Source organism: Miniopterus natalensis, chromosome 2 (genome assembly GCF_054644295.1).
Source record: "Miniopterus natalensis isolate mMinNat1 chromosome 2, mMinNat1.hap1, whole genome shotgun sequence".
In the NCBI taxonomy this organism is placed as follows: Eukaryota; Metazoa; Chordata; class Mammalia; order Chiroptera; family Miniopteridae; genus Miniopterus; species Miniopterus natalensis.
This window is the reverse complement of record NC_142082.1, coordinates 24,708,495-24,729,808: the sequence shown is the minus strand read 5'-3', so window position 1 is coordinate 24,729,808 and position 21,314 is coordinate 24,708,495. Positions and strand designations below refer to the sequence as shown.

Sequence of the window (21,314 nt, the reverse complement as noted above, 5' to 3'; positions counted from 1 at the left end):
ACAACAGTGGGCTGTTCTAAAAGCCTGCTTATATAGACACAGCTCTCCTATCTCTCTAATAAAGAGCATACTTATGAATGGTCTGGAGTCTCATTTAATCAAATGAATCAAATGGCTCACCTACTTAATCACGTAATGCCATCCACCGAAGCTCACACCTGAATTTATCTTGCAGCCCTGAACAGGGCTTTTTGTTCCTAAAACAACCTTCTGCCAGTAATACTAGATTTTTAGTTTTGATTTCATGTAGGGCTATGGCTTCATGCTGGGACCAAGGAACGTTAAGTATAAAAAATTACCGAAAGGCCAGCACGGTCTTACCACTGGACGAGTGAAAGAACATGGGTTTCCTGGAAAGGAAATAATCTGACCCTCCCTTCCTCATCTCTTCTGCTCTCCAAAAGCACTTTAGTTATTAGTAAGTCATTATTCATAAAATGTGTGCTGAACTCTTAAAAAAAAAAAAAAAAGTAAATGAAGTGGAGGAAACTTTAAATACATGCAAGGCAAAGTTCCATTTTCTTGAAATAATAATGCTCAATGAAACACATGTAAGCCTTCAGTGGCTGACAACCTACTTCAGTTAACTGCATTTCAAAAATGTTTTGTTAACTATGCCCTGTTTGTTTCTCAGTAATCTCAATGGGTCTCTGAATACTTTGAATGACCCCAAGGAAATGGCTTATCATACAAACAGAAGTGGTGGACAGTTCAAAACCAATGTTCAAACAAACAGAAGGGAGAGGTCCTGGAAAAGGAACTAAATCTCAAAACACCACTTCCTGCGCATGGCTCTCTCCCAAAGTCAGGCCGCCGCTCACTTTACCCAGAAAGAGGGAGCTCGGACGTGCGCCAGCGCCGGGCGTGAGGGCAGGCCTTGCAAGCGCGGGCTGCTCCGTCCACGGGTTTCTGGCGTTAGTTCATCAGAGCACACACAGAAAAGGCACCCCTAATCCAAACACATTTTCTCCACTGAACTTTGAGACACAAACCTAAGTGTACTTTTAAAGAAAAATATTTTCTTAAGCATGAAAGAGGGAAAAGACCAAAAACAGTAGAGCAAAGCTTTGCTTTGAAAAGGCCCTTTGTCAAAACGCCAATTTCCCTGGCTGCTCTGGCGACACTCTCAGAATCCTCCCTCCACCAAAGCACCTTGGGTTTGCTTTCCTCGCACTACTCCTGGCCCCTGCGGGCAGCCTCTGTTTGCCACAGCAAAGCAAAGGGAGTGGCGGGCTCCGGCCAGCCACAGGGAGGCCTGCTTCGAGCAGGAACCAGGATTACTCACTCACCCCGAGAAGAACAAGTTTCCTAGGAAGGCTTTGCAGCTCCAAGGGTTCTAGGACACACCACTCGCCACAGGTAGCACCCCTCTAAGTCAGCGCAACGCTGAGCTCAAAGCAGCAACAGAGTTAGCCTCCAAGTATCTCAGCACACAAAGCGAGACCTGAGCTTGTCTGCAGCTCTCCCGTGACACGGTGATGACACAACTAGCTCCACACAGTATCTCCCTGCCTCCCACGCAGCCTATGGAAGTGGACTGACAGATGTGGCAGTTACTTAGCAATACTTTGTGGCTGTCGCACCCACATCATTTGCAGAGACAGACAAAGCAGTGCCATCCTTCCATAAAACTTCCCTCTCTCCACCCACCTCCTGCTGAACTCCACCGTATCACATGGAGGAACCAAAACTGGCCTGTGCTTAGTAGAAAGTAGTCACCCAAGGGGCCTTTAAGGATCCTACTGCTGATCCTTCTGTCCTCTCAGTTCAACAAAATTACTCTGCAGTATTTCAAAGGAAGGGGATTGCCAAGGGGACAGCCAGAAGAGGTCGGTGAGAGCCACCTTCCTCCTGAGAATGTCCCACCCTGTCATGCTAAGCAGCAAAGCCCTCTGCTCCCAGTCACTCCTGAGTAATCGGGGAGGGTGTTGGAGGAGAGGCCTAAGCCAAAACATCTCAGAACGCTTCCTCCTGAGAAGAGGTCAGAAGAGGTCAGTGAGAGCCACCTTCCTCCTGAGAATGTCCCACCCTGTCATGCTAAGCAGCAAAGCCCTCTGCTCCCAGTCACTCCTGAGTAATTGGGGAGGGAATGGGGGAGGGTGTTGGAGGAGAGGCCTAAGCCAAAACATCTCAGAATGCTTGTGACAAACATGTGAGCCTCCCAGAAATGACCTGGGGGATTGGTATTTGCTATCGCTAAGTGAACTAAATGGTTCGCCCAGGCTGAGGTAAACATTTCAGTGGGATCCATCTGGATTCTACTTGACTTCTCTCCACTGCCATTCAAAGTATTCTGATGAAAATGAGGGTTAATATAGATTAAGCACTTTCAATGTTCCAGGTTCTGTACTGAGACTTTTATAGGCAAATGAACATTTAATAGTCATATAGTAAAAATAAAATAAACAAAAAAAGAAATAAAAAGAAAACAAAGAAAAAAAGAAAAAAAAATAATATTCATATAGTATGTCCACTTGACAGATGGGGAAACTGAGGCACAAGTGAGCAGTATGGTGGAGCTGGGATGTGTCCCCAGGCAGTTTGCTGTCAGACAGCACACTGTGAACTGCTGCTTATCTGCCCTTCCCCGGAAGAGGTCTGTGGCGCCGGGGCCGTGTGGAGCTCTCAGACAGTGGTCAGATGTGGAAGGCACACGGCTGGATGTCTATGGCAGTCAAGAGAGCTGAATTATTGTTTCAATTTCACCATTAACTGTGAGACTTGAGACAAGTTACACCTCACCTCCTTGGCCTCAGTATATTCATTCATCTTCACAACTCGTGTGTCTGTGTGTATAGGGGGACGAGATGAATGTCCCTCCTAAAATTCTACAACATTGTCCTAGGCCTGGTAAGGTTATTAAAATACTACGTGCTATTTAAAAAGTGCTGAAACAAGAACCTAAGCAGGGGAAAGAAAGCAAAAGGAGTCTCCTCTCCTGATTTCTGTTGTATAAAAGTCAAGTTTACAACCTAAACTGCCTAGTGAACCCCTGACCAGCAGTGACAACTCGCGCCTAAGGCAGTTAGGTAGTACCCACACGAACTGGACGCCTCTAGACTGTCCTACTTGTTGCGGGTTTGCTAAGGTGTGTGCTTGTGTCTATGCATGCTCATGTGCAGCATGGAAAAGGAAGAGAGAAATGTCATGTATTCCTAGTGAGGACAACTCACTGAAGCAGCAGCTTTCCTGGGAGTGTCAGGAATGCCCAGAGTAGAGCTCAGGATGGTCCCATTCAGGCTTCTGACAAAGCAACTCCACTTTCAACCCTCGACAGAAGAGTTCTCTGTAATTATTTTTAAAATGCCTGTCTGTTTAAACACACACACACACACACACACACACACACACACACACACACACACAGTTTTAAAACCCACTAGCACGGAGGAATCGCACTTACTTTCCATGAAGAGAAAGGGCTCCCCAGATACCATGTGGAAATGGAGAAAGGAAATGCAAGCATTGTTTGAAGAGTGTAAGAGGAAGAAGGGGGCTGGTGTGTGGGTAGGCTTTTCTGGGTTGCACCCAGCCAGCTGGTATCAACCAGACATCCTGGGTGACTCAACGATGAAGACAGCCAAAATTCTTTGAGGTTTTCAAGAGACCCCTGTCTGTCACTAACAGGCCTGAACCACTCTCAGGAAGTCTCAGAGGCGCAGGGCAGGAAGAGTCCTCTGTACTGACCCATACCACCTCGGGAGAAACCCTGTCTGCCTCAGTGTGAGGGTAAGAGAATGAATTTCAAAGCCCAATAATAAAGGGTACCTGGTCTCTTCCTTTGTTTGATGGGAACCCTACTCTATTTGTAAGCAACATACTCAAGACCAATGGAGGTGGAGGGAAAGTAGAGCTGAGAAAGAAACTGTACCTATTAGTCACAGGAGCAGAAAAGCAGCAGAGGGCCCCTCTTCTGCTGTGCCCAAGGCCAAGGTATTTCAAATGTCTTAGAATCCCAGAAAGGAAAGTTCCCAGAGCCTACTGCTGGATACACAAGGAGATTTGAGTCTGCTGACAGAGGATCACAAAAACCAGCATTTAGCTCACAACCAGAGCTCTCGGATCAAGCCACAGCTACTCTGCGCAGCATCACGTAATTCCCATAAACCCAAGCTCAAGACCACGTGGCTCCAAAGTTTACCTGCCCTTTATAACCCTCTATGGTGCAGAGGCTGCTTAGAGGTAGTTAATTTTTTACCTAAAAGAGCTCCTCACCAGGGGCTTACGTGGAAACAACTTTTTGGTTCCCCTTCACAGCAATCTGGATGTTTGGTTTAGTTTTAAGATGAGTTAGATCTTGCAAATATTGTATGGTTTTACTAATATTCAGTTGATGAGAGCTCTTCAGTAAAGGTTTTAGACATAAATATGTATCAGAGAATGAGTGCATTGACTAAAGAAAGTCTGGCACACTGGGAAGGCACAGAAAGAGCCTTCCTCTGATTTTTTTTTTTTTTTTTGTCAGAACATGTGGAACTAGGCATGGATTTTTCCTGAGCAGAGACCCATACATTTTCCTATTATTCTAACTTTTATAAGGGGATATTCAATTTCCATATTGTTTTTTCCACTCTCGATGCACCACTCTAGAAGACTGTGTCTCTGCTATGGTTGCTAATAAAAAAAATAAAATAAAATCATCAGAAGGACTATAGGGACCCATTACTAAGAGTTGCTACAGATAGACAAGCTCCAGCATGAAGAATTAGAATCACCATATCTAAAAATATGAGCAAGAGATCAGACATTATTGGAATTTCTCTCTCTCTCACACACACACACACACACACACACACACACGCACACCCTTGTGCGATAAAGTAGTATAAGAGGCAATAGGAAATTACTTCTCCCTGGAAAGATACCTGCAGAGAACTCTGTGTCCTGGATGTGTAGTTCTTTCTACTCTTCTAACAATAGCTTTGAGATACAACTTCAGTCCTCACCTAGCACCCTGACTGAAGGGCACCCAAAAAAGGTAGAATATAGAGAAGTAGAACAGAAACAAGTGTGCAATACTGTCCCCTGTTGCTAATCTGAGCTTCATGCTTAATGAAGAGAACAGAAAAGCATGGTGAAACAGAGGTGTACTCAAGTATACGCAACTCCCTGACAACGATGACGAAGACGGTGACGACAGCTGACATTCCATGTGCACTTACTAGTTCCAGGAATTGTGTTAGCACTTCATAGGCCTTATCTCAACTGATGCTGGTAACATCTCTAGAAAGCAGACATTACTGTGACCATTTCAGAAAGGACAGAAGGGAGGGGTTTTGCCCAAGGTAATATTGTCAGGAAATGGCCAGGTTGGGCTATGAAAACAAATCCCCTGGTGAAGAACCAGGTTCCTAACCCTACACACAATCCTACCCATTGCATAGAGTTCTGGCCCTAAAAGAGGCCCAGCAGTCAGGGTGATGTGATTACAAAGTGTAACATGATTATGAGAAGACTTGCACGAATATCCTCTACATCGTATCAATTATACATAATTACCTAAGAGCTGTATCTTCCTAGGAATAAACTAGAACAGTTTTGGTCACTATTCTTTAAAAATGAAGATATATCATAGAAAGTTCCCTTCTTCAATCCCCTGAGAATTCTAAAGAGGGTAGAATTCTCCACAAGTCACTCTCCCCTATTCTTTTTCAAGTACATATAAATAATTTGAGGTAAACACACATATCTTCCATCAGAAACTTGAAAATTCTATTAATGGCTCCTAGGGAATCTAACACATCTCCTCTCTCTAATTCAAGGCCTTATACGTAAACAACTTAAAGTATACTTTATCTTGGCTAAATATAATAAGGATCCTCCTTCCTTCCACCATATTTATAGCTCTTACTGTTCTGTACCCTTGAACCCAAACCATATTGAGATTGAATCACGTCCACTGAAAAGAAAGTCTGAAGCTAGAAAATCAAGATAGAAGGCATGGGATGTTAGAAAATTCGACCACAAGACCTACCCCACCTTAAATAGGACGGGCTGCCTTTCCATGGAAAAATAAGATTTATTACCAGAAAAGTTAGAAGCACAAAAACTAACTTATAAGGATACTGTTCACTAGCAGGGCTCTTTTGCAACAGAAGATTTTAATCAGGAGAAAAAGAAAGCAGTCAAATTCCAGAATCATCTAGCCTGCATAGCATTTACTTTGGGTATAAAGAAAATGACGTCGTTACAGGGCTGGGATCAACAACTGTTCCACAGAGAGCTGGTTACAATGATCAGTTCATTCCAAATTGGTGGGAAAAGTTTTGCATTCAAATCTAGGAATGTACAGCCACGCTCAGCTCAGCGTGTCACATGAGTTCACAAACTGGCCTAGATTTTCTAAAATCTTGTTGTTTAAATAGAATAGTTTTTTGTTTTTTATATCTTTATTGATTTCAGAGAGAAGAAAGGAGAGGGAGAGAGATAGAAACATCAATGATGAGAGTCATTTATCAGCTGCCTCCTGCACGCCCCCGACTGGGGATCAAGCCCGCAACCCGGGCATGTGCCCTGACCGGGAATCGAACCCTGATCGCCTGGATCCTAGGTCAAGGCTCATCCGCTGAGCCACGCCCGGCTGGGCTAAGTAGAATAGTTTTAACTTGAGGGTAAGTTTGTTCTAAAGGGAAAAAAATCATGAGATAAAAATATGACATCTAGTAAGCCAGAATATTTCCTCAGAAGTAAACAGCATATTTTACTACTACCGCTCTGATTTGAGTATTACTCATAGAAGCTTGGCCACATCTACACAGATACAACCTTGAAGAAGACAGAGACAGAGAGGCTGTCATATCAGCAGTGAGCTGAGGAACCCTGCAATCTCCTGGAGGAGGTGCCCCTGGGCCTTTGGAGGGCACCACCCCACTGACACGGTCTGGTTTGTGGTCCCAGAGTTAGTGACATAAGCAGGGTGGCAACTCCCTCTTCATTCATCACCCTCAGGCGTACAGGACAGGGCTTTTGGAGCCAGGTACTTCCAAACCGAGAGTGCTTGGATCCAGCACACTAACGCCCAGTTGCACGGGCGGGGCTACCTGAACCCTCTGTCTCTCTCTTCTCCCTCCCCGCTGCCCACAGGAGAAGTTTCCCAAGTCCCACGGCTACATCAACTAGAATATGGGAGAAGAGAGAAGCTCAGATGACTCAGACTAAGTCTAAGAATTTGACAGGAGAAAATATGGAGACTACTATTTGAATAATAAACAGTTATAAATAAAATCCTTTTTATATCTCTGTTGACCAACAGCACAGATAACTAAATGCAAGTGTAACAATCAACACTGTATTTATACCCTTCATGTAAGTCGGTGGGATGAGCCTAAACAAAAGCCTCCTCCAGCCCAAGTAGAGTGTATCCTTCGCTGACATAGGGTATATCTTAAACTCAAGGCAATCTGTCAACTCTAAAGTCGCCCTGTGCTACTGAAAGGATAGAAAAAGGAGATTTTGAGACCCCTACATGACCAGAAAGCATTCTCAATGAGCCATTCAATGCATGTGTTCAACCTTACCAATGTTCTGACTGTCACTATTACCAAGGAGGTAAAGGTGAGTAATCCCTGGAGAGTCACTGAAGGTCCCTGCCAATCCTCACTCAAGGTTCAAAAGCACCATCAGGTCCTCCAACCTGAATGCCAACAGACATTTCACATAGGTTGGGAAACAAGGAACATACTTGAAGCTTATATTAAAGAGACAAAAACCAAAGAAACAGAAAGAGGGAGATGGATAGAAAAGTTTCTACTTCTCCCTGGAGGGAGACCTCTCCTTGTGAAGGTGCAGCTGGTTCAAAAGACCTGCCACCACCATGGGAAAAATTCAGCCACAGAAGTTTCCCGGAGGTTGTGCCTCAAAATGCTGGCACCTTGAAAATAAATGCCAAAATCAGTACACTGACCACAAGGAACGATCAATTTTAAGACGTTCGGAGGTAATCTGGACTTCATGCAGTACAAAAATTAGAAGACAGCCTCTGCCTTCAAGGATGCTACAGGCTCTATACCTGGTATCAGCACAGCCCAGCTGCTCTGATGTCGCCTCTTCCCTCACTGACATTCCTCTCTCTCGGTCTTGCAAATGACGAGGGAAACCACAGGTTCCTGGCATGTTGGCCCAGGATAAAACCCTAAATATTGCTCAGCCCAACTCCCTCATTTGAAAGATAAGATCAGCTCAGAAATGGGTAGGTGACACGCCCAGTTTCACAGAGGTAGTGTAATGTACCCCAGACTGCCAACCCCATACTTTTCCACTCCAAAGGGAGAGAAGTTGTCTCCTGCATGTAGGGGCTAAAATATCCATACACTGGACAACTACAAGTCAAGAGAGAAACCACACGGACTTTTACCTCCTACATACTGGTTTAGTTTCAGCTGCTGTGGCTCTCATTTCTGCTTTCAAGTGAGAAACAAGGAGCCTCTGAAAACGGATGGAGAAGACACAACCATGAGTCATATACTTCAGCTAAGAGAAAGAATTATAATCTACTGTCTCTATATTCACCTTCCTAGAAGAGGTGCATTTGGGGTTTCAAAATATTTCTTATTAGTCAACTCAGATGGAGAAAGGGTAGCCAGGGGAGGCTGCTTCCATGGGAAGAGCTGTGTGAGCAGCCCGAGAGAGACTGCCAAAGAATGGAGCTGCTCCCTCCCTCCACCTGCTCACCATCTTATCACTGGGCAAGGTATGCGCAGTGTTGCTAAATTTTGGTATTATTCTACCTGCTCCAATTCCACAGGCTCCTCACTGGGTTTCAAGTAGTTCTTGTTCAGAAGATCCTAAATGGTCACAAAGATCTAATCTAAGGAGGCAGGATGAGTATGATTTCACAGAGTCAACTAATGGATTTTTGGAACTGGAAATATATGCTGTGAATTATTTAATCTCATTTTCCAGATGAGTAAATGAAGGCTTCAGAGAGAGGTTAAAAATTTAGATATAGACAGAACTGGTGCCAGGGCCCAAGACTCTCAACTCCCAGCACAATGCACGTCTTATGAGACCCTTTGTATCACCAGCAGACCCTGGACTGCTGCGGACATCCACCTTCCGCAGAAGGGTCTGGAGGCACCCTGGGCTCATCAGCATCACAATGGCCTCAGATATGCAATGGCTACAACAACAGAACAACTTAAAGTCCCAGTCCATCGGTAGCTATTGAGGCTCCACACGGTAGAATGTGGAGTGGAGAAACAATACGGGGTATGAGCACGGTAACATATGTGGGGAAAGGGAAAGATCCGTAATAGCTTAAATAACTCTGAAGATGAGACAGGAAAGGCAGGAAAAGGAGAGCAAGAAGGAGAAAACACGCCATCAAGACAGCAAGTGGAAAGAATGGCATCAGAGCACAGAAGGAAGAGCTTATTTTAAGAGAGTAAAATTTTCCTAAATCCTGTTACTTCCTTTACAATGACACTTTCTCTAAAAGTTCTTTAAGAAGGCCTATCTAATTCCATTTTTAACCAAGTTGGTGTACAATTCCAGCAGACTGCTGTCTTCAGATAAGTCTTCATAGAACTGAGTGCAACACAAGATAAATATTACTTCTACACTAGCCAACCATGGGTGGATTGATACTTAACACACACTGGGTGGGGCAACTCCACCCTTGGCCCACAGCCTGGCTTCAGCAAATGGATTTCTCAGCCTCTTGCCAGAGCTGGCCTCATGGCTCTGTGGCCCTGAGACCTCCCAAGAAGACTTGGGTGCCACAGGAAGAGATACTGCTGACTCAGGAGTTGGCCAACTCCCACCCTGCAGCAGCCAAGTGAAGCTGAGAAGCTACATGTAGCAGTGTTGACATTTCAAACACTTTACTGACTGGCTCAAATGTATGTGCTATGAGTTCTCTCTCCTCTCCTGATGTTTCTAAAAATAGCTTGTGTGTGTGTGTGTGTGTGTGTGTGTGTGTGTGTGTGTGTGTGTGTGTGGTGGTGGGTACCTGTTTTGTTCAACCTAAATTTCCTAATAAGATATTTTGTTAGAAATTTTTTCTCTTTTTTTTTTTTTTTTTTTTTTAAGGAGTTACTCTCAAAGGATTGGGTTGGGTTGGGAAATCCATATTGCTTATCAACTGGGGAGCTCCACAATGACCAGTAAATTTGCCAGGACCCCACATAGAAGGTGAGGCCCGTGGATTAGGTATTGTTATATTAAAATGTGGCAACTGACATTCTTTAGCTGTGTTTCAGGTAGATACTTTTTTGTTCCCTCATTTTAAAGCTATAAAAATGCTCAGCTGGGCAATTTTCACTGTGAATTCAAAGTCATAGCCAAGGATGGGACATACCAGCTTCCCAAAGTCAAAATGCCAGAAAATGCGATCAGTTTACTCCTTCGGTTTACTCTTCATTACCTTCTAAACCTGTCAGCCATATCCCCACCTCCAATCCTGAAGCAGTACTCATACGCCTGGCATTTTAATAGGTATTAATGTACTTGTTTCAAAGTTTATGCAAGGTAAATATCTGAGACCTGACCCTTTGGAATTAGCAAGAATCTCCATTTACATTGCTATTGGAAGGGTCTACAAGAGATAATTCCTACAATACATGGTCATATATGTGCGCTATTCAGCCAATCACACACAAATCTGCATTCCTCTCACCAACCATGGCCTTTTGAAGCCATGAGTCCTGCAATGCTTTAGGTGAAATTGTCTCAATGAAAAGGACATCTCCCATGAGTCTCTAACAGCTGGTCCAGCTGATGAGTCCCCCAAGGTACTCACTATGCATATGTTCCAGCAGCCAAAGACTGTCTCCCACAATTCAGGCCAGTCCTGAGCCTTCTGACTTGCAAGCTGCAGAGATAGTGTTTAACTGTCTTTTTCTGTTTATCTTTTAGCAGCAAAATACTGAAGAAATACATATGTTTCCCTATCATTCTGTCACCTAGAAATGCAGTCTAACCTGGGAAAGCCAGAGGAAAACATTCACACAAGATAGATGTGCTCCTCTATTCAACAAGATTTAGATAAAGAACTTAAGAAACCAGAATGGATGAACAGTACTGAGAACCAAACCACAGCAATGCAAACATCTCCCACACAGCCTGGCAAAAGCCCCCGCCCCTGCCCTGAAGGAATTACTGCCTCTAGCTAAAAGAACATTCATTCTCCATTTCTTCTCAGGATGGCATCTCCATTTGGGCCACCAGCTGCCATGGCACCCTTTTTCTTTCTCCCTTCAGGTACTCACAGCTCCCATAACAGAGTTGAGATGTGAAGCCCTGATCAAAGATGATTAGTTACAGATGACTATGAAACAAAGCAATGTCAAAGTCAGGAGATTACTGGCAGGACAGTTTGATACTCACCCTAACACCCCATCCCCCTTAAAAGGTTTTCATTACATCTAGGTCTCAGAAGTCAACACAGCATCCCCCGATTTGATGTTCAGCCTCAAGACTCACTTGTCTTATTTTTTTGAAGATAACCGTCCTAAGTTATTTAAAGGGGGGGAAGGAGAAACTGGACAATAAGATGATGGACATAGCAAGGTAGAAGGAAGACAGAAAAGGAAAGCGTCACCATCTCCATTTCACATGCAAAAAGGCCTTTTAGTGTAACCCCTTTGTTGTACAGATGAGGAAACTGAGGGATCCCAGGTCTCACAATGGGAAGCAGAGTTGGGTCCATGGGGGTGGCTCAGGGTTTCAGTTCTCAGTGCTTCCCCTGCTGAAAACCGGGGCCTCAATAAAGGACCAGCTGAATCAACAAAAGGGAGTGGAGAACATTCTGAGCACAGAAATTATACTGGCCGACTCCCGTCTGAATACAGTCTGCAAGCATGCTGGGGGCATTTGAGAGCACGGGGGCCAGATGACCTTCACAAAGAGGTGGGATAAAGTCCAATGACACCAAACACCAGGCAGCTACACTGTTCCTCTCTCCAAAGCACAAATATTTCAATCTACCTAAACCAGTTCAGAGGAATAAGCCAGTCCTTGAAGAAAAACGAATTTTAAAAACCCATAGAGCACTCTGCAATCTATCTAGCACTTGCACGTACATTATATATTTCATTACTAAATTTATTGGGGTAACATTGGTCTAAAGCACTATATAAACTGCAGGCGTACAGTGTTATAATACAAAATCTGTATACTCTATTATGTGATAACCATCCGAAGTCTGTTAATCCTCCCATCACCTTGTAGTTGACCCTCTTTTGACCTCTCCCTCCCCCTCCCCCTCCCCACTTGGTTGTCTGTATCTATGAGTTTGTTTTTATTCATTTTATTTCATCTTCACAATGGTCCCATTTTCCAAGTAAAGAAACTGAGGGCTGAAGAAGCCCTGCACAGGGTCACGGCCGGTAAACAGCAAGGCTGAAAGCTGAACTACCTCTTCCAACTGCCCCTTCAGCGCACCTCCCTCTACAGCACCTCCACCCAGTGTTATTCATGACCAAAAGCCAAAGAGAACAGCAGACCCGGCTGGCTGAACCACACCCTCAGGCCAGTGAAACAATGACTAAAATCCTCGCTGGAGCCCAACACGGGCTCTGCCTCCCCAGAGTTGCAGGACTGAGCATTTTTAGAGCAGGTTCAGCTCCAGGTGTTGGGGAGAACCCCTGTGCCTCACTGTCCTGCATGGCTCTGGCCTAATCACATGAACCGAACAGTGTGGCTAGAGCTGGACCTGTCAAGTGCATTTGGCTCTTGGCTCTTGGTGACACACCCAAGTATACAGGCAGATTCCTTTAAGGGAGCTCCCGAACTTTCCAAACGCTGTACTTGGGCACTGGAGAGGGCCCAAGCTGCATGGGAGCTGGCAAAGCTGACAGCACTTTCCATACCACATCTGTTCTTCTGCACCAGGACGGTAGTTTAAAATCAGTTCCCAATGAGCTGCACAGACCATGCCTTGCACAGACTCACTGCAAACCATCAGGAGGTTCCTTCTAGGAGTGACACCAAACAGACTTCTATTTGAATTTCTACCATTGGCACATATACCTTCCATATTTCTGAAAACTAGTTCAAATTAAATTTAAAAATTATATGGATTATAGACTGGACTGGCAAACAGAGAAACTGACACTAGATGAAGTCAACTAATAACACAAGCAAACTGTTTTAAATTAAAAGCTTTAGAAACACTCATCCAGACATGAAACCTTTATAAAGCAAAACAAGAAGAGACTCATTTACAAATTGTATAAGTTTTCTCTTCACAGTAACAGAAGAAATGGAGCAATTTTTGGAAGAACAGAAAGTTTGTTAGTATTTAGTACTTACTCTGTGCCAAGCATTTTCACATATTTTACCTGCTCAGTAACCATGGAAAAAAGATGTTGTGCACAAGTTATAGACCAGGAAATAGGAGCTAATAAGCAGCCTCCCAAAGGCACACAGCTGCTAACTCCTGGAACACAGAGATAGACAGGGCCGAGCGAGAAACACAGATAACCCTCCAAGAACAGCCACCACTGTGTGGCAAAGGGCACTGCGCCCCGATGGAGAGAATGCAGAAGAATGGCAGGTTGTGACAATCTTTTCACTCTTACTCCCAGTGCGGGTCACAAGCCGCCGCTGAGGTCCAAGTGTTGCAACGCCATTCTCCATAGTCAAAGATGATGAAACGGACACATTGTCAGGCCAGGACGGGAGCCTAAAGATGTTCCCACCAAGTGCTGATGGGCTGCACTGGTCTACCCACTTTTCCCTCTCAGCCCTCCTAGCCACCAAAGGCTACATTCGAGGGGTGACTGATGGCTGGGAAGAGGGGACCCCTGTGGGGTACAAGGCACTATAAAGGTGCCCCTTGGAACCCTGCCACAAAGAAGCCCTGATGTTTACAGTGAGAGCATAGCCGCAACTCCAATTCATGAGCACGCTTCCCTAAGGTCTAAGTCGTCCTCGCGTGCCTCACATTAGGAAGAACAATTTAAACATAATAGTAGCCACGGTTTATTAATATCTATCAGCTTTTATTAATGCCGGAGAGATTTTGCTACATGCTTCCGATGCATTGCATCTCAGTTAATACTCACCCCAGAGACCCCTCATTAGCATCTCTACTTACATGTAAAGAAACCAATCAAGAGTAATTAATTAGCACCCTGCTGCCCAGCTATTTGGAGCAAGAAGTTGCCCGAGTGGCAGGCCGGCTACTTTTCCACCCTGACGGGTCAGCAAGGTGTTGTAACTTCTTAGAGGTCAAAGTGTAAGAAGTAGAGGTAAAACTTAAACCAATGGGCCTATAACAGCGAAGTCCAGGCTCACAACCACTATGCTTCACGCCTCTCACAAAATACATTTCATGTCCCTTTTCCAAGCACTTTCTTTGTCCTTTATTATTAAAGCTATGAAACAAAATATCCAATTAGAAAGAGACAAAACCTTTATACTCATGGCCACGTAAGACAAATATTATAAAATACTGGGAATATGAACATAAAATTGTGAACTTAAAATCTGTAATCAAGGCAGGAAATACCAATTTAACCAACACATACCCACAAACACACCTGCTACAATCAGCTGACTACCCTGGACGTTCAAACACTGGGTCCCACAGGCCCTGGGGTGTTCATAAATCCTTTAACCCCAAACATCTCCAGGATGGACGTAATGTCAATGCACTCACTGGCTGGAGCTTCCTTCTTTACCATCACTGACCTTACTTAGGCCCTGCACTTGTCTGTACCTGCTGAACATGAACACACAGACCTTCGCAGAGTTAAACTATGCAGCTGAAATTCCCTCTGTTCGGGGAAAAAACCAAAACCAAAAACCAAAGAAACAACGCCTGTGCCTTTTCTCTTTAGATGACCAGCTAGACTTTGAAGTTTCAAATCTAATGCCGAATTCTAAGAGAAATCACAGTCCCTTTAGAGCAGTGATACACCGAAATAAGAATGACAGCCTTGTGCGTAGCCGAATGGACCCCACTGAATGACCAGCTTCAATTGGTGACCTTCCAGCGCCTGAATAAAGTTTCACAAAAGGTATCTAAAAGTGCACCACAGTCTAAAGCACCAGGCTACGTCTGACCACCTACCTCAAAGACAGCACAAGTCTACGAAGGGGGAAGTCTCATCTGGACCACCCATCAGAAACCCTTAACAAGTACACCCTTTTCACTTTTGTCACCCTTATTTAGAAAACTATATCAATGATGATTCTCCTAACTTTCTAAGACTTTTTTACAATGTTTTTCATTTGAAATAAAACAGCTTAACATCCAAGGCATTTTCTGTAACTCCCATCATAAATAATCCAGCATTGCCTAGGACCAAACAAAGAAAATAAAGTGAATTCCAGTTACCTCCATCAGCAAACAGTCTGCCCAGAATTTTGTCAGGGATACAAAGAGCATTCTCCCGGTCCATCTGCTCAGCAAGCCTTCATCGTCCGCAAGGGCCCTTTTAATGGACTTCTACAGCTGCTTCTGCTGTGCATGCACACGGCCGCGCAGGGACTCCGCAGTGACATGCTCCCAGAATGCCACTATATCCCTCAGGGGCTGAGGGGCAAGAACTTGAAAAAGTTGAAGTCCTCCCCCTCTGTCCAGCCTCCCCTCTCAACCGGCAGTTCCCTCCAAGAGCTCAGCTTCAAAAGTCCAGAGCCAGTGAGGTCACACATGACCTCACAAACCTCCAGCTTAACTCTTTGGAAGCCGGGCAGCAAGCTGACAACAGGGAGAGAGGACGACGGGCTTAGTTTACGTAGAGCAGGGCGGTTGCTGCTTATGGGAGAGAGAGAAGGTTGTCCACCACCATTAAAAAAAGAAAGGCAAGTCAGCATTTTCTTTTATGGCACTAAGGTTTTTCAAGTATTTTTTAAAGACCATAATTTCCTATAGCACACACATTCCTGGCCCTAAAGGAATGACTGAAATAGGCAACAAAACTGATCGAATTCATTTAAACTATAGAAAATTCAGCTGTGTTCAATCCACACTTAATCTTATGTGATTTGTTTTTCAACTTCTGGTTTGTGCCTGTTTTTCTGCTATTGTTGAAGTGAAAATATTCGTGTGTCCTGCTGTTCAAATCCTGTTTCAGACAAGCAGAAGTGGGCAACGATCACAGCTGTCACACAGGCAGCAACTGCCGGGCCGCCTGAGAATCTGGGAACTTGGGAGCTGGGCATCTGCCCCATCCCGGGGCAGCCACCAGACCTAACCAACGGATACCAGAGCTCGGAGCGCACCAGTGCCCCCGCTGGGAAAGGAGCTGGTTTCACTTCTCCGCTTTCCCAGGCTTTTTCTTTGGATGCCTGCTGCTATTTTAGTTCGGATAGGGGAATTATAAGGATCAGGAGGTAAAATAACTAAAAATTACTTCATAGACAGGAGTAGATAAAATTACATACTCTCAAAGAAAATGTAATATGCCCTTTCAACAATGCCGTGGTTCACCCAGAAAATGATTATAAACTACAGTCCAGCAATTTTATTCCTAAATATATACCTAGCCTGGAGAAACTCTCCCATATGTGCACAAGAGACCACGAATTAGAATATTCACAAACATGCCTTTGAGATGACAAAAATACAAGACAGCCAAAATGTTCATCAATAGGAAAGTTACAGTGTATACTCATGTAATGAATTCTATACGGCTGATAAAGTAATAAATTGGGGCTTTATGAATCAATAATGAATTGAAATGTTGAGCAAAAACAAGCAAGTTACAAAAGGAAACAAGAAACCAGCATTTACATGAAGTTCAAAAATGTGTGACAGATCCTGTACATTGTTTGTGGATGCGCATCCATCTATACAGTCATAGTAACCACCACAGGTAACGGTTTCCTTCAGCAGAAGAAAGAGGCCCGGAACGGGAGGCAACAAGGTTAATCATCTCCTCAGCTCCCAACTCTCGTCCCCCCACATCCAAGCAGCTGCTAATATTTCTGCGTGTTTGGCTCCATCTGGGAAGTCACCTGCTGCATCTCCCCACAGGCATTTGCACATGCCCAGGTCATCCTCCAGGCCACTGCAGAGAGTGACACTTCCACGAGGGCCTCCATGACACGGTGCTGAGTAGCCCCAGCCTGGGAGCCTCACCCCTGGCTCTCTAGGCCCTGAACCAGAGTGATCTGTGAAGCCATCTCACCTGCCTCCTCTCTGGGGACACCTAGTACCTAGCATAACGCAGCTGCTAATTAAGTTCTTCAATCAGCAAAAACTGAGTGTCCAGTATGTGCTGCGCCCTGTAATAGGTTCTGAGTCTCAAGACTAAAGACTTGAGTAGTTCACTGCCTAATAGGACAGGCCTGTACCTGACTAAGTATAATATTACACGATGGATCCTAAAATAGTTGTTAAGTGAACGCTGCGTGTGAATAATGAGCCTTTATGATTTTGTTTCACAATAATAATTACTCAATACCCCTTATTTTCTCTATACTAAAGACTTTAGATTACCACTCTTGACTGGAAAATGTCAGCTTCCTTGTGTTGTGGAGCTGCTAAATAGAGTAATTATAAACTCAATAAAACAAATGATCATGAAAGCTCCTTACCTTCAAGTAACCCAAGGCTCTTAGAATTGTTATTGCAGATATACAATATCCTACATCAATGTGACTACAGTCCATTCACAACAGTGGGCACTGAAAAAGTTCTGAAGACAATAGATTGAGCAGTGCTATGACTGATAATAACAGCCAGCATTTTTTTAGTAATCACCAAGTGGCAGTAAATTATTATCCCTTTTCCCAGATAAGGATGTTGAGGTTTAGAGATATTTTACCCAAAGTTGGACCAAAGCAGTCTGACTTAAGAACCCACACTCCTCACTAGAAAATGATACTGTTTGCTAGCAGGAAAATGAATCGACACCTATATATCTAGAGTAGGGATGGGGACCCTATAATCACCACACCAAAGATGACACAGCAAACCATTTGAGGCTCCCAGCCAGGGCCACTCAATTTATAAACCTCTTAGGAGATTTCTCCCTGCCTCTGGCACGGAGACCTGTAACAGGTCTGTTCCCCTGAAAGTAGGGTCTGTCTCGCTCAGCTATGTATTCTGCATCTAAAGTTTCCAGTGCTTCTCAAACTTTAAAGTGCTTATGAGTCACCTGGGATTTTGTTAAAATACACATTCTGAGGGAGCAGGTGAGGGGTGAGGTCTGCTACACATTTCCAACGAGCTCCAGGATGAGAAGTTGACAACCTGGGCTGAACATAAGAATCACCTGGGAAGCTTTTAAAGCTATGGCTGGACAGGTGCCACCCTAGACCAATAAATCAGACTCTCTGGTGGTGAAGTTCAAGGAGTCAGAATTTCAAAAAGCTCCCCACATAACTCTAATGTGCAGTCAAGTTAGAGAACCCTGTTCTAGAACTTTCCTACATTAGATCTGGTCCATGCAGCACTGTTCTTCTAGACCTGTGCTTCTCAAACTTCACAGCATGTAAACCACCTAGAAATCTTCTTAAAATTGCAGATTCTAATTTAGTAGGTCAGGGTGGGGCCTGAGATTCTGTCCCCCTCACAAGCTCCCCCGTCAAGGCCGCTGGGTAGCAAACGGTGAGTAGAAAGATTATCTCAGAAGACCAGTGTGTGATATATAAGACTCCTTAATAATTCTAGATTTGGAGACCAGTAGATACCTGGGGACCTAGGTTCAGGCAAAGGCATATGAAACAGCGTCTGATGTGCAGGGATTCTGAAGTACTGACCTAACACTGGTTTAGATGAGTTTAGTAATCCTCACGAGCATTCATGAGAAAGATTACCTCCAACTCACCCTGCACCGTGGTCACTCAGGTACTGAACACTAAGGCTCTGTTTGGAGCTTGCGCCAATTTAATATAGACTCTTTATTTCAGTTTACAGAAAGCTTATGAATCCATAGGAGAAAAAGAAAAGCAAGATTAAAACACCGGAAACATACCCGTTTGGGGTTCTGATAAACTGGTATTCCTATGCCAAACACCTTCAAAGCAGTATTTACTTGGAGAAGGTCTCCCTTTTTCTTCCCCAAACCATGGACCCATGGATAACTTTCTCATCCAGTGTTGCAAATCTTGTGTTAAGTGACCTCTGCTGAGAGGAAATGTTATTGCTTCCTTTAAAAGTTAAATGTTGCACTGATATATGAATAAAAAGATTGCTGACCAGTTCAAAGATTAACTGCCAATCCAGTTTTTATTTAGAGCTACGGTTCTCCTTGTAATAACAGTGAGGGCCAATGTCCCCTATCATGTGAGGTCTTTTACTACATTCTTAGACAAAAGCTCATCCACTTAACCAACACCCACCAACATCCAGGACATTACTATGCTTGTTTTAAGGTTGAACCTACAGAATTAGAATGCTTCTGGGAAACCCTATTTCCAATCTAGGACCGTTTCCTGACGTCATCTCCAACTTATACAAGAGGCACCCAACAAACAGGGAGAGCACAAGATCACCAGAACCGGGGGCCAGCCCTGCCTGAGAGGAAGCCAGAGAACAGCAATGACCCAGAACACTTAGCTTCCACGCTGTGCTCCATGACAACCGGGCCAGTGTCAGGGATGGGAGGCAAGCACAGAAGAGCTGCCAGGAAACTCACCTTGGAGAGCACATTTTCTACAAAGAGGGAATTGGAAAGATACGCAACACCCAAGTGCTCTTGCATGTAGGGCCTCAGGCCGCTCCTAACCCTCCAAGAGCTCACTCGCACCCACAGCTGCAAGCCTCACCTCTAAATGGGGCCTCCCAAGTCTCTCCAGCTGACCTTCAATCCCACACTCCCACTAGTGTTTGCACATGAAGGACCCTCACTCTCCTTGAGCTTACCTGTCCCCACTAGTGGGTGCTCTCCTGCAAACCCTGCTGCTCTCCCCAACTCCAGCTGTCCTTGCTTGATTTCCTTTCTTCCACAATTGAAATCTCACAATCATTTTGGCTCAGCCTGCATGTCCTATGTTCAAATATCCACCAAATCCTTCTGGTTTTTCATCTTTACCAGGCTTTTTCTTATCTGTTTTTTTATATTCCTGTTGTACAGACTACTGGGAAACTCATGACAGGTTTAAAATAAATATCCACAAGCTACAATTTAGCAAATTCTTACAACAAACTGTAAGTTGGGTGGTAGGTTATCTCCACTTTGCCAGTAAGGAACCAGAGGTTCCCTGAAGTGAAACCAGCTACCCCAAGTCAGGCCAGTAGTAAAGAGGATGAGTTGACCTCCTGTGACCAGAGTGCACAGGGCTCTTATGAAAAAAATCCAGCCAGAGGAGTTTCAGCTTAGCTTACAACTTGGAGGCTGGTTGCTGGCAGCTCAGAGGCTGGACAGGTCTTAAATACACGGTGTAGTGGCATCATGCCTGTTCTCACATGCTACTGTTGTTGGGATTATTATTAATTTTCCCTTATTTCTCTCCTACCATCTACCAGGCCTTGTTAAGCCACTTGGTCTTCTCTTGATTTTTTTTCACTTGGCCATAATCTCATCTGCTCCTCCCTCCTACACCAGATAGGTTACACCGGGAAAGGTTCCCAGATTGTAATGTACTCAAGATCACACACTTAGTAAGTAACCGAGGCAATATTCAAACCCAGATATGACTGGCCCTGAAACCTAATAGAGCCCCAGCCCCATCACTGAGCAAGAAATCCTTTGTGGCAAAAATAAATAAATAGAAATTTAAAAAATCACTATTACTGCTTCAGGAAGCTAGAAAGAGAAAATTGAGAACCTATTTGCTACAGAACAAGTTTTAAAATGTGAAAGAAAAAGAATGAAGAGATCAGGAGAGCCACAGCAACCCAATAACGAACCTGTGAGGCAGAGAGCCTCCTGCTCCGAATGACAGGAGAGCTGGGGGCTCCAGTCGGCCAGCTCTCTAAAGGCAGTTTCACAAGATCAAAATCTGTTCCTCTGGCACCAGCTTAACTAAGATCATATTATTTTAGTATATTTACACATTCCGGTACAATGCCTGCAGGTTTTAAACTGGGATGTCACAGAAATGTTTGAAATCACACATCAACAAATTTCTGTATTCATCTTGTTTCATGTGACTTTTTCCTAGACAGAGAGACACTGAAGAGAGAGACTGGCTGAGGAAGAAAGAAGATACTTCTAAATGCCAGCATTCCAGCTGAGAAGGGGGAAAAACTAGAGGAAGGCAGCAAACCCGCAGCTATCCGATTCCGAGGCACCCGAGCCCTGCGGAGCACTCTCCTCAGGCGTATGAGTGGCACACAGATGTCATTCACCTCCGCTGCTGCACTCCTGTCCTGAGGGCCGGCTCCTGAGCCATACCCCAGGGAAACACTGGGAAGCTGAGACACAAAATACATCTGTTCCACTACAAAGGCCATTTAAAAAAGAGTTTTCTATATT

At 44.3% G+C, this 21,314-nt stretch overlaps 1 protein-coding gene across 2 annotated transcripts in view; it reads right to left on the bottom strand.

The window, feature by feature from the left end:
* The window catches only part of PSD3 (pleckstrin and Sec7 domain containing 3), a 338,824-nt gene that overhangs the window by 222,284 nt on the left and 95,226 nt on the right, over nt 1–21,314 (bottom strand). The window contains exon 1 of one of the 2 annotated variants that reach the window (XM_087814211.1): nt 15,284–16,047. The exons of the other annotated variant lie outside the window; for it this stretch is intronic. The gene's annotated coding sequence lies outside the window, so the exon portion shown is untranslated. Of the gene's footprint in view, nt 1–15,283; nt 16,048–21,314 lie in introns of those variants that run through there. 2 annotated transcript variants of the gene reach the window in all.